Below are 12,032 nucleotides of genomic sequence, written 5' to 3' on the forward strand. Positions count from 1 at the left end.
TTGATTAATAATTGTTAGCCACTATTTCGTTGGTTTATTCTAGATCTTGTTTTAAACTAGGGTATCAACAGGTACATTTGGCGTTAAATATTCAAAGTTACCACTACAATGAACAATTATTAGATTTAAATAAGGCAAGTCACATCAATAAAATGTGATACCTTAATAAGCTCTTCCTAATTAATTAATACATATGACACAAGTCACGAACCTTAAGCCAAAAGGCTAGTAAACATAAAGCAAAGACAATTTATATTGTTATTTAAATTCATTTGTCAGAGAAGCGGGAACTGTAAAAACAAACCTTTGTTGGTGGATGGTTTGATAAGAATTTTTAGACATTATTTTAAAAAATCTTAAATTTAAAATCACTCTACGATTGTAATTGAGATAATTATTAGAGTTTTACCCAAATAATAATTCTATGACTCAAATGATTAATAGAGGTTGTATGTAAACTAATTCGAACTATTATAGTCATAAAAAAAAGTATTAAGATCTCTAGAAAATTAATTATTATAGGTAAATCAAAGACATACTCATCACTAAAAAAAAACAAAAAAAAAAAAAAAAAAAAACGTGATATTGAATTCAGGGATCAGTGACCGTCGTCAGGCGTAAACAGGAATTCACCTCTGCAATAAGGACATTATTTTCTTAATCAATTTGACAAAACCTTCTAACAAGTTAGAATGACAGAGGGTAATTAATAGTTGGTTATTATTGTGTTAGTCAACGACAGTGACTGAGGAAACTCACGTAGTGTATATAATTAAGTGAAGATTAAGTATTTAATAAACCGCACGTAGTAAGTAATTAACTTGAGATTAGAAAAAATGATTATGTTTTTTCTTATACTTGCCACATGATATGTGGTTTCGACTCAGTTGCCCTTTCCTGGTAAGTCTAATTAGAAACGAACTTAAAGTGGTTTGTAAATCATATATTATAATGGTTTTTCTAGTAGCATACTCGTGTAAAATAAATCATTAAAACTATAAAAAATATATAGTAAGAAAATGCACATATGTATACGAGGTAATAAAGTATGGGCTTATATTTAATTTCTTTATATACAAAATATTCTTTAAAAAATAGCAACTGACAGTGTGTCAACCTTTCCACTGCGTGATGTTCTGAGCAATCGAACTTACCTAACTGTAAAACATTAAAAATAACGGACTCGTGGAACTAAGAATGACCAGTAAGAAAACCGCTATGCACCATCTCTCTCCGTGCGTAAATCTGAATTTTCTTTCTTTACAACGCATTTCACGAGTATTCTCTATCTTCTTTTCTCTGTTCTTTCTCTGTTTTGCTCCTATTTTCTCTATGTTTTCTAATTTTACTACCCATGGATTAATAAGTATGGATATGCATATAATGATGCCAAGCACCAATGATTAATGAGCATGTTCTTTTCTAATTTTCTTATCTGTTTTCGTTTCTTATTTCTTATGTATTATTCTTTTCTAGTCTTTCTTTATATTAGCATAAATTGATAAGTACGTATCTCCATAGAGGTTATAGGTGTTGTCAGGTTAGCTCGGAGAGAGAGAGAGAGAGAGAGAGAGAGTTTAGCTAAATTAACAAATGTAAAAGGTTAAAAATAATTAAATATTTTCAGAAAATATTTTTCAAAAATATATAATACACATTCTCATAACCCTATTATATCCTATTTAGAATACAATATTATTTCAAATAACATACTAAACATACCCATATATATTGGTGATTCTGGCCATCTCTATTAGCAATTTAAGTAATTCGAGTTTAAAACCTCTTAAATAATATATCCAAAAATCTTTACCTAGGCGTTCAGACATCCAAAGGTGTACATAAATATATACTGAAAAAAGAGAATCGTGGGCATGTGAAGAACTAACCCTTAAAAGTCAACAGCCGATTGATTTTAAAAGAAGATTTAGTTAGTAGGTAAATATTACTTTGATATAATTTAATATAATCTTAGACAAAAGGTCGCTACCTAATAAATTCAATAATATTTTCCTAGAAAAAGTTTTATAAGAGCTTTCTATTTCGGCGGCTCATCAGTCATGCATCATGTCATCGTTCTACGTAGACGCAGTCAAAATTTAATAACACAGTCACAGACAACAATAATTCGGGGATATATTTTCAACTATTGACAACTGAATTTTCCTCCCATGTTAATTAGAATTCTCTATATTCTAATTCTACTGCGAGTCTGCGATTTTCATCCTCCCTTCGGAAGTTTCCTTACAATTAAAGCACCTTCTTCTCCTATATTGGTGACCTTCCTTTCCTGAGATATAACGTAAGGAAATTTTCAAGGTAGGCTACCAAATGAAACGCAGTTAATTCCTGACGAGTCAGCTGAAGCTAATCAGAAATAGAATTTGTGCCTCTTTCTTACCCAATCTTCACGTATTATCAGATAACAACGTCAGCTTAAGAAGTCAAGGTTTAGCACTATACGTATTAGTTTAATTAGGGGCGGCGAAACATGAGAGGAAGAACTCAAAACACTTCGTGTGGAGTGGGTTTTTTTTTCTGTAATTTATTCCGCGGTGACATTAACATCAAGGGTTAAGGGACTAAGAGACTAAAATTATAGCACTAACAATAATTGGAATGGGCCCTTCTTTTGTGTTTTTAAATTCAATTTGCAAGGATACAATGACTGAATAGACTCCCCAATTGGAATAAAAAACTTACAGTGCTAGCGTTAAATGAGGTCGATGTCACATGTTACTATATTATATTATAGTGAAGCAATTCGAAGCAGATTTTGTTACGAAACCGATTGTGGTTTTGTGATAAGCCACGGCAGCATGATAATTACAGATCCTGAAATAATTCACTCCAAAATCAAGCATGAAAGCTACATTAGAGTTTTATATTTTTGTTTTTAATTATAGGAGGCAAAAAGAATCATTAGTTATTAGGTTAGCTTACCTTACGACTGTCTTTCTTTAACAATTTCTTAAAATATGTTACGTAAATTTGTTACCTCAATAATTTCTTAAATTATGCTACATAAACTATTTCTCTATCAATCCTATTCGTTTCTTACCCTTTTTTTTTTTAACCAAAATGTCCGGATCAGCTTACTCTCAAGAGGGATTTTTTGTAATCAAAATTGTTATGCCTGTAAAGTTAAGACTGATGTAGACTCTCGTCAGCAAAAGCCAATCAAGATTTGGGAAGGTTTTGTGCCGTCCAGACATTGCCACGTCGCGCGGTGATGGAAGAGGTATGGTTATTGTCAGTGCAGCAGGTGAATGTCAGACTCGAAAGTGGTCAGCAATTATCCACCTGCCCAAGCCCTACGCAATTTGAGGATATTTCTCGTGCAGATAACCAATGGGACGCAAAGAAGGATTTGCACGATACCTACCTATTTGCAGACTTGTAATCATTATCTTGAACTCTCCCACTATAAATAGAGGACAATCCTCTCATTTACAGGATTGGCTAATCTTAGTCTAAAATAGCTTACACATTTTCTCTCTCTTTTTTCTCTCTAGATTATAACTCAGCTCGCCGCACGCGACCTGATTTTACCCATCTATTAATACAATAGCAGTGGACGTATGATTCGCTTTTGAGCATCCGAACCATTTTAAATATCGCTTCTCATTCATTGTTTCATTTCATGTTTCCTTATCACGTGTGATTTCTAAGTCCGCTTAGCACTTTGCATGTATGAGTCATTGATGTCAAAATCAAGCATCAACAGTTTGGCGCTAGAAAGAGGGCTTGATTTAGTATCCGCTCTTCATCAGAAATCTCTGACTAATCTGTCCTACCAATCAGCAAATGACTCGAGGTTTTAAACCTAAGCGAACTGACTATGACAATGAGGAAATCCCCCAGGTACAAGAGGACACTTCTCCCAAAGTACCGCTAGTCCAACAGAGTATCATGGCGAATATTCCTTCAAGCTCGCGGCTCGACCTAGCCGTTCATGAGTTACCTGGAGAGGTTCAATAATACTCTTCAAATGGTTAGCCAAAGGCTAGATCATTTAGATCAAGCCGTGTCACCAGAATCCAATACGACGATGCCACCGCCAAAAACGCTTGCAGGTCGTGCAAAAGCACGAAAAAGGGCGAAAGCCCATACTGCGGGCACTATGGTGCATCAAAGAAGGGGAAAGCAAGTGGCGAATAGCGGACTAGAGGGCTTTGAGGGACCAGCAAATATCAGTCACACAACCGGTAGAATACCCATGGCACTACGACTCGGTGACATGTCACAACATGAGCTGTTCCATGCCACGTCGCATGGGCACTCTACAAAAGTACAAGGCGGGGAGATTCCCAGTATCGCCAAAATAATGACCTCGACCGTCGTCATGCGGGAAATCTCCATCGTCTACGGCTTGATTCGGACCACCGCAGAGATCGAAAAAGTTCCCTGAATCACTCAATGCCATCACACGGCTCTAGCCAGAGTGTATCAAGGTTTGCCGGAGCTTTTGACCAAGTTGAGGAAGAGCTCGATTTGCAGTCTTTCCTCAATCGCAACCATGAGGGTCGAACCCACGTTGCGGAAAGTGATCCCCAAGCAGTTTCGCTGCCTCAGATTAAGGAACTATAGCGAGCGTTGGGTCAGATTAAGGCTCAGTAGAATGAGTGTGGGAAGGTCGCAGAGGCGTCTCTCTTTTCTCTAGCAGTTTTAGCTGCTTCTCTCCCATCAAGATTCAGAATGTCCGACATGCGAGCATTCGATGCGAATTTAGACCTATAGGATCACCTATACGAGTTCAACAACCTCATGGAACTCCATCAAGTCTCCGACTTGGTCAAATGTCGTTGCTTAGTAGTAGCCCTGACTGCCCATGCAAGCGCTGGTTCAGGTCACTTCCCATGAGATTAGTCAACTTATGGCCTCAAATGAGCTTGTCCTTCCTAAGACACTTCCAAGTAAACATGAAGTTCTTAATGTCGTTGAGCTATCTGAGCAACATATGGCAAAAGAGGGATGAATCCCTCCAATCTTACATAGCCAGATTCCACAGGGAACTCCATAAAGTGGCTCACACTCCCGAAGAGTCCGTTCGGACTCTCATTATCGTAGGAGTTCGCTCGCAGACAGATTTGTGAAAGGAACTACAATCAGAGGACGATGTTTCCCTCGCTCGCTTATATAACCTCACCGAAAAATACCTCTGAATTGAAAATTTTGTGGCCTCTCTCAATCGCCACGACCTCGGTCCCTCGAGCAGTGCTCCCAACCGGAGGGAGAATATGAGGACTGATCGCAGATGGGCTAATGACGATCAGCAGAAAGGAAAGAGGCAGCGGTTTGAGCCCAAGAAATCTTATGTCCCAGTTCCTCGTACGATTGCGACAAGAATCAGTACACTCCTCTGAACGCCTTAGTATCGACCATTTTGGATAAGTCAGAAGAGGCCAGCTTGCTTGGAGAGCTAGAGCCCATGAAGAATCCCTTTTCAACCAAAAATAATAAAAAGTATTGCCGCTATCATAGGGATAATGGGCATTACACCGATGAGTGTCGAGCTCTCAAGTAGGCAATCGAAGACCTCATCAAGCAGGGGCACTTCAAAAAACATATTGATGGCTCGACTCTCATTCGGGAGAAAGATCAAGAGGAACCAGGGAAGAAGCATCGTGGTCGCAAGAGACTCTATTGTGTAAGGATCATCTTCAGAAGACCACACCTCACAGGGAATTCTCGAGGTGCCCAGGAAAGGTATACTCGGAAAGCTCGTCATGACCCCGTAAGTGTAATGAGTACGGCGTCGTGACCCGCTAAGGTTCGCAGAGAGGAGGAGATCACCTTCTTTGAGAAAGACGTGGTACGATTGCATCATCCCCATGAGGATGCTCTTGTCATCGCGCTTGAAATAGGCTGGTGCGAAGTCTACACGATGCTAGTGGACAATGGAAGTGCCATGAATATTCTGTTTCGCGAGCTTTCAAGAAAATACAACTGGACGAGGTAGACCTAAAGTCGACCTCCATCCCTCTTTATGGTTTTACTGGGGATCATCTGATTCCTAGGGGAACGATCTCACTCTCAGTCACGTTGGGAGAAACCAACGAAATGACCAAAATAACGAAATTTTTGCTAGTAGAGTTTCTGTCTGCCTACAATGGAATTTTAGGACGACCTCTATTGATAAATTTCAAGGAAGTCACCTCCATCTACCATCTAAAAGAGAAGTTCCCCACCCCGACAGGGATAGGGGAAGTAAACAGATCTAAATGCAAATCTCGCGACTGCTACATAAAAGCAGTACAGATGGCGTGCAAGGGAAGAGGAATGTTAGTTGGCATCCCCGAACAGGCAATGACGATCAGTAGGATCGAGCCACAGCCTGGCCTGGTAGAGGATAACATGGATCCTCGCATCCAAGAATGCCCTCACAGTGGGCCAGTCGAGTATTTATCTGAGGTATCAATCGATCAAAATGAGCCAACTCGAGTGTTGAGAATCGGGAGTAATCTCAACCCTTAACTCACCAAAGACCTAACAAGTTTCCTCAAAGAAAATGTCGACATGTTCACATGGACTCATGTTGACATGATCGGGATCAGCCTGAATGCCATATGCCATGCGCTGAACATTGACAGTGCGATCAAGCTGGTTCGCCAGAAGAGAAGAGCAATGGACCCTTAACACTATGCTGCCTTGAAAATAGAGGTAGATAAACTCCTTTTGAACTAGTCCATTCGAGAGGCGCTTTACTCAAGTTGGGTTGCAAATCCGGTCTTGGTAAAGAAGCCTAGTGGCAAGTGGTGAACCTATATTGACTTCATCGACCTCAATAAAGCCTGTCTGAAGGACAACTTCCCCTTGCCAAGAATCGACCAGCTCGTCGATGTCACCTCCGGATAAGAGCTATTGAGTTTTATGGACGCCTACCAGGGATATAATCAGATTCTGATGTACACGTCGGACGAAGAGCATACCTCATTTGTTATAAATCGGGGGCTGTATTGTTATAAGGTCATGCCATTCGGCTTAAAAAACGCTAGGGTGACTTACCAACGGCTGGTTAACCGTATGTTTTCCAAGCAGATCAGAAAATCGATTGAAGTCTATGTTGATGACATGTTGGTTAAGTCGCATTCGCTTCAGATCACATAACACATCTCGCTGAGATGTTCAACGTATTCCGAAGGTACAGAATGAAGCTCAATCCTCTCAAGTACTCATTCGGAGTATCCTTGGGAAAGTTCCTACTTCCTAGAGTATATGGTTAACTAGAGCGGGATAAAAATCAACCCCGAGAAGATCCAAGCTCTTTTTGATATGAAAAGTCTGACCAACCAAAAACAGGTTCAGAGTCTAAATGAGAGAATAACGGCTCTCAGTCACTTCATATCAAGGGCAACAGATCGCTGCTTGCCATTTTTCAACATACTCAGTGCTAACAAAAAGTTCGAATGGACTCCGGAGTGCGAGTAGGCTTTTCAGAGCATAAAAAAGCACCTCGAAAAGCCACCTTTCCTATCCAAGCCTCTCCCCGAGGAAATTATACTCATGTACATGTCCGTCTCTTAGCATGCGGTCAACGTAGCTCTCATTCGAGAGGAAAGTAGAGTCCAATGGCCGGTATATTAAGCGAGCAAGTGACTACTGGACACCGAAATGCGGTATCCAGAAATGAAGCGATTAGCTTATGCCCTACTAATCACCTCCAAAACGCTACGACCCTACTTATATGCCCACACAATCCATGTCTTGACCAACTATCCGTTCAGGCAAGTCTTTCAAAAGCTAGAGGCTTCGAGTAAGTTACTCAAATGGGCAATGGAATTGAGTTAGTTCGATCTGCATTATAGATCGAAAGCAACCATCAAAGGGCAGGCTATTGCCGATTTCATTTCGGAATTCTCTTACCACCTGAATCAGAAATCCAAGAAGTGAGCCAGCGAAGTCACCTAGGAAACCGTTTGAAACTTATTGACCTGGAGCCTCTATATTGATGGTTCCTTGAACAGGAAAAGAGTCAGGGCAAGTCTTCTCCTCCTCAATCCCGAAGGGACTCGCATCTATGAAATTCTTCGATTTGGGTTCCAAGCTACGAATAACGAGGTCGAATACGAAGCGCTACTCGTTGGCCTGTGATTGGCAAAAGAAATGGGGTCAAGCGCCATTAGTATTCACAGCGATTCCCAGCCGGTTGTCAATAAGATCTTGGGTGGATATTAAGCCAAGGAAGAAAACATGATCAGTTATCTGAAGAAAGCTAAAGTCGCACTTGAGTCTTTCAAGCACTTCACGATCAGACAAATTCCTAAAGACAGTAACTCTGTTGCAGATGCCTTGGCAAGAATAGAATTATTGCTAAACTCAGATGCGTCGGAAAGTATTCCTATTCGATACATAAAGATTCCTAGTATCAGTTCGCCCGAGCAGGACATGTCTACAACAGAGTCAATTTCTTGGATGACTCTAATTATTTAGTATCTCTGAGATGAGACTTTACCCAATGACAAGACTGAGGAAAAAATCCTATGCACTAGAGTTGCTCGTTACACACTCATAGGAGATCAGTTGTATAAGCGAGGGTTTAGCGCCTCTCTCTTCCGATATGTAACCAATGAAGAAGCAGACTATGTCATAAGGGAGATACATGAAGAGATTTACGGTAATCACACTACCGCGCAATCCCTTGCCAATAAAATTATCCGCCAAAGGTACTACTGGCCTCTACTTCAAGAAGACACTTTCAATTTTGTAAAAAAGTGTGACAAGTGACAGCGGTTCGCAAACATACCGTGAGCTTCTTCCTACCAGCTGATAACTATGACCAGCCATTCTCCATGTGGGGAATTGATCTTATTGGGCCCATGTCAGCCGGAAAGGGAGGGGTCAAGTGTGATGTGGTCGTAGTAGATTACTTCACCAAATGGGCCGAAGTTGAACCATTGGCCGCAATCACTACCAAGAAACTCAAAGATTTCGTCTTAAAAAATATAGTGTGCCGCTATGAAATTCCTCATACACTCATCTCTGATAATGGGAAGCAGATCGACAATGAGGAATTTAAGCAGTTTTGCGATGAGCTGAGGATCTATAAAAAGTTCACCTCAGTCGCAAGACCACAAGCTAATGGTCAGGTTGAAGCTGTCAACAAGACGGTTAAACACACTTTAAAAGCTAAGCTTGGCACTGCCAAGGGTAATTGGGTCGATGAGCTCCTAGAAGTTCTATAGGCATATAGAACAATTCCAAGAACCTCTACTTCAGAAACACCATTCTCGCTAGCATATGGCTGCAAGGCTATGATCCTAGTGAAAGTAGGGACTGGTTTGCTTTGGAGAGACCTATTCAATGAAATAGACAATGAAGCACTTCTACATGCAAGTCTGGACTTAGTTGAAGAACAACGCGACAAGGCTCGGTTAAGGATAGCATCCAACCAGACACATGCAAAAAGGTTCTTCGACTCTAAGGTCAACAGAAGAGACTTTTAGGTCGGCGACTTAGTTCTAAAAGAAGTCCTTTTCGGTACAAGGGAACCGAGCGTAAAGGACTTAACTGGGAAGGCCCATACCGCATCGCCAAGGTGATATGACCAGGGATGTATCACCTCAAAAGACTTAATGATTCTGAAGTATTGTGAGCCTGGAATATTGAGCATCTTCACCCTTACCAGTAATCCCGAACTCGCTTTTAATTTTTAATTTCCTTGTCAAAAAATTTCCTTGTAAGCTTTGTAAATAAGATCGCTCTTAAGCAAATTTGTCTTGTATGATCTTGTTCGTTGCAATGTTTTTACAAACTTTCTGTTCGCATATTTAACATTAGTCTTGTGGAGTATGCAAAATTATAACTGCTATCACAAATGGCTAAAAAATATTTCTTTTATTTATATATGTAATGGCGACAAGTACAGAGAATTAGGAAATGCAAAAATAAAGTTAAAAGCAAGGCTGTGTAAAAGCAAGAAAAAATAATCAATGGTGTCCACCTCTAGGCCTTGCAGGTGCGACCTTAGTATCCCCCGGTTAATCGCTGACCACCCGATCAACTGCTGAGTCCTCTAGGACATATTCCTCCAGATAATCGCCCTCTGGAGGACACTTTTGTCCCTCCTCCTCCTCGATGTCATTATCAGCATTCGCCATGGAAGTGAGGATGTTCTAGTATTCAATCGGAAGGTCAGAAAGGTCCATCCCCGAGTTCCTTGGCAGCAAGCTATAGATGGCCTGAATCGCCCAGTCAGCGGCCTTCCTCTCAATTTCCAGGCTTTGCTGATTCATTTGATCAGTTAATGAAGCAACTCGCCCTTAGGCAAGCTCGAGGTCAGTCTCCAGTGCTCTCTTATGCTTCTCAGTGTGTTCCCACAACCGAGCTCTTTCTTCCTCTGCCTTCATGGCCCATTTGAAGTTTGCTTGTAGCTCTTGCTCTTTCTCGCCACACTCTTTGGTGAGTCTGGCCACTGTCTTCTGGAGCTCCTTGATCTCTTCGCCTCTCTTCTATAACTCGGCCTTCTGGAACTCTACTATGCGAAGGGCAGAGTTCCTCTCTAACAAGTATTGATTCACTTGGATGTGGTATGCTTTTGCCTCTATGTTCACAACCACCATGTCCTGCTTCAGCTTCTCATTTTCTTCCTTCAGCTCATGGAGCCCCCTAGTAGAGTCCAGGTCGGTCTTTTATTGGGTCAAGTGCAAGTCGAGTAGAGACTGCGTGAGAAAGGAAAAAATGGTTAAACTCCATTTTTCTGAAAAACATAATGGGTATAAAAACCAATCGATATTTGGAAATCCTCGATGAAAACGAGCTGCCTTACCTGGCTTTACAGTTGGAGCGCTGTAGTAATCAGGTCCGCAGGTCGAAAGGCCAAGAACTCTTTAAAAGCCACAGCAAGTTGGCATTCCAATAGGATATACGCCACCGGCTGTAAGTGTTTCGAAAGTTGTCCCGTAGAGTCCAACACAGGTGTGTCTGCCCTGCTAATCGGCTCTTTGCCCGTTCTCCTTGGGCGGACCGCGACCTCACCTTGTCCTCTGAAGGCTCTGGGACTATCAAAATGCAAGGTGTGGACCTCGGGATCACCTCGAGTAGAAGGCCTAGTAAGGTTGTGACCTCCCTGGCTGTACCCTTGAGCCCTCTAGCTCAGACTCTGATTCCTCAGCCCGCAATTGCTTTCTCTTCTTAGTTTTTTTGGCTCATGGTTTTCTGCCTGGGGGCACGAACAGCCGCAGGCCGAGAAGTTTCCCCTTGTCGTTCTGTGGGTATGCGTTTTCCCACCTGTGTCCCTCCGATGGGGGTATCATCTCGGCTAGCTCAATCAGAGCGACTTGGGGAAAAATGAACCCCCTGGTCCTTGTCGTCGGTCTCGGGACTTTGAGCGACATGGTCGCTGCATGAAAGCATGATTAGTGAAAAAGCTCACTGCATGCAAAAGAAAGAATTTCTAAAGTAAGCGGACACTTACGAACTAAGGGTTCCAAAGACATTTTAGAATTGAAGAAACCATATTTCCTCAGGTTGGTGGTAGTCATAAGCAATCTCGCGTCGTGACTTTGCTAGGGCAGATTACCGAATGCTACAATTATGTTAAAATCAGTTAGAGTCGACAACCTGGTCGTCTTATTTCCTACAAAGAGACAGAAACGTTTGTTAGAAAGTAAAGGCTGAAGGAAAAGAAAAAATTCGCAAAGTAAAAGATGGGAAAACCTACTCAGTTCCTTAAATTGGTAGACACCATCATATTGAAAAAAGAAAAATTTGGTTTCATAGGCCCCGACATTACTAGGGTAACCAAATATGCCTCCCTCGATCATAGATTGCTTCGAGATGTAAAAAGAGTCTTTATCCTTGCTCTTCTTCAGGTAATAGGAGCATGCAAGCTCCAGCACAGTCAACTGGCCGAGGTCATTTTCACCACATGCTATATACATAGCAACAACTATCATATATGCGTTGGGCATCAATTGCAGTGGTGTGACCTTGAAATGATCGAGGATCAACCTAATGAAGGGGTGAAAAGATATCAATGCCCAGCATTTGAAGATCGCCTCGGAGATCGCGGCCATTCCCTTTGGGGGATT

The sequence above is a fragment of the Pistacia vera genome, unplaced genomic scaffold (genome assembly GCF_008641045.1).
Source record: "Pistacia vera cultivar Batoury unplaced genomic scaffold, PisVer_v2 Contig539, whole genome shotgun sequence".
NCBI lineage: Eukaryota > Viridiplantae > Streptophyta > Magnoliopsida > Sapindales > Anacardiaceae > Pistacia > Pistacia vera.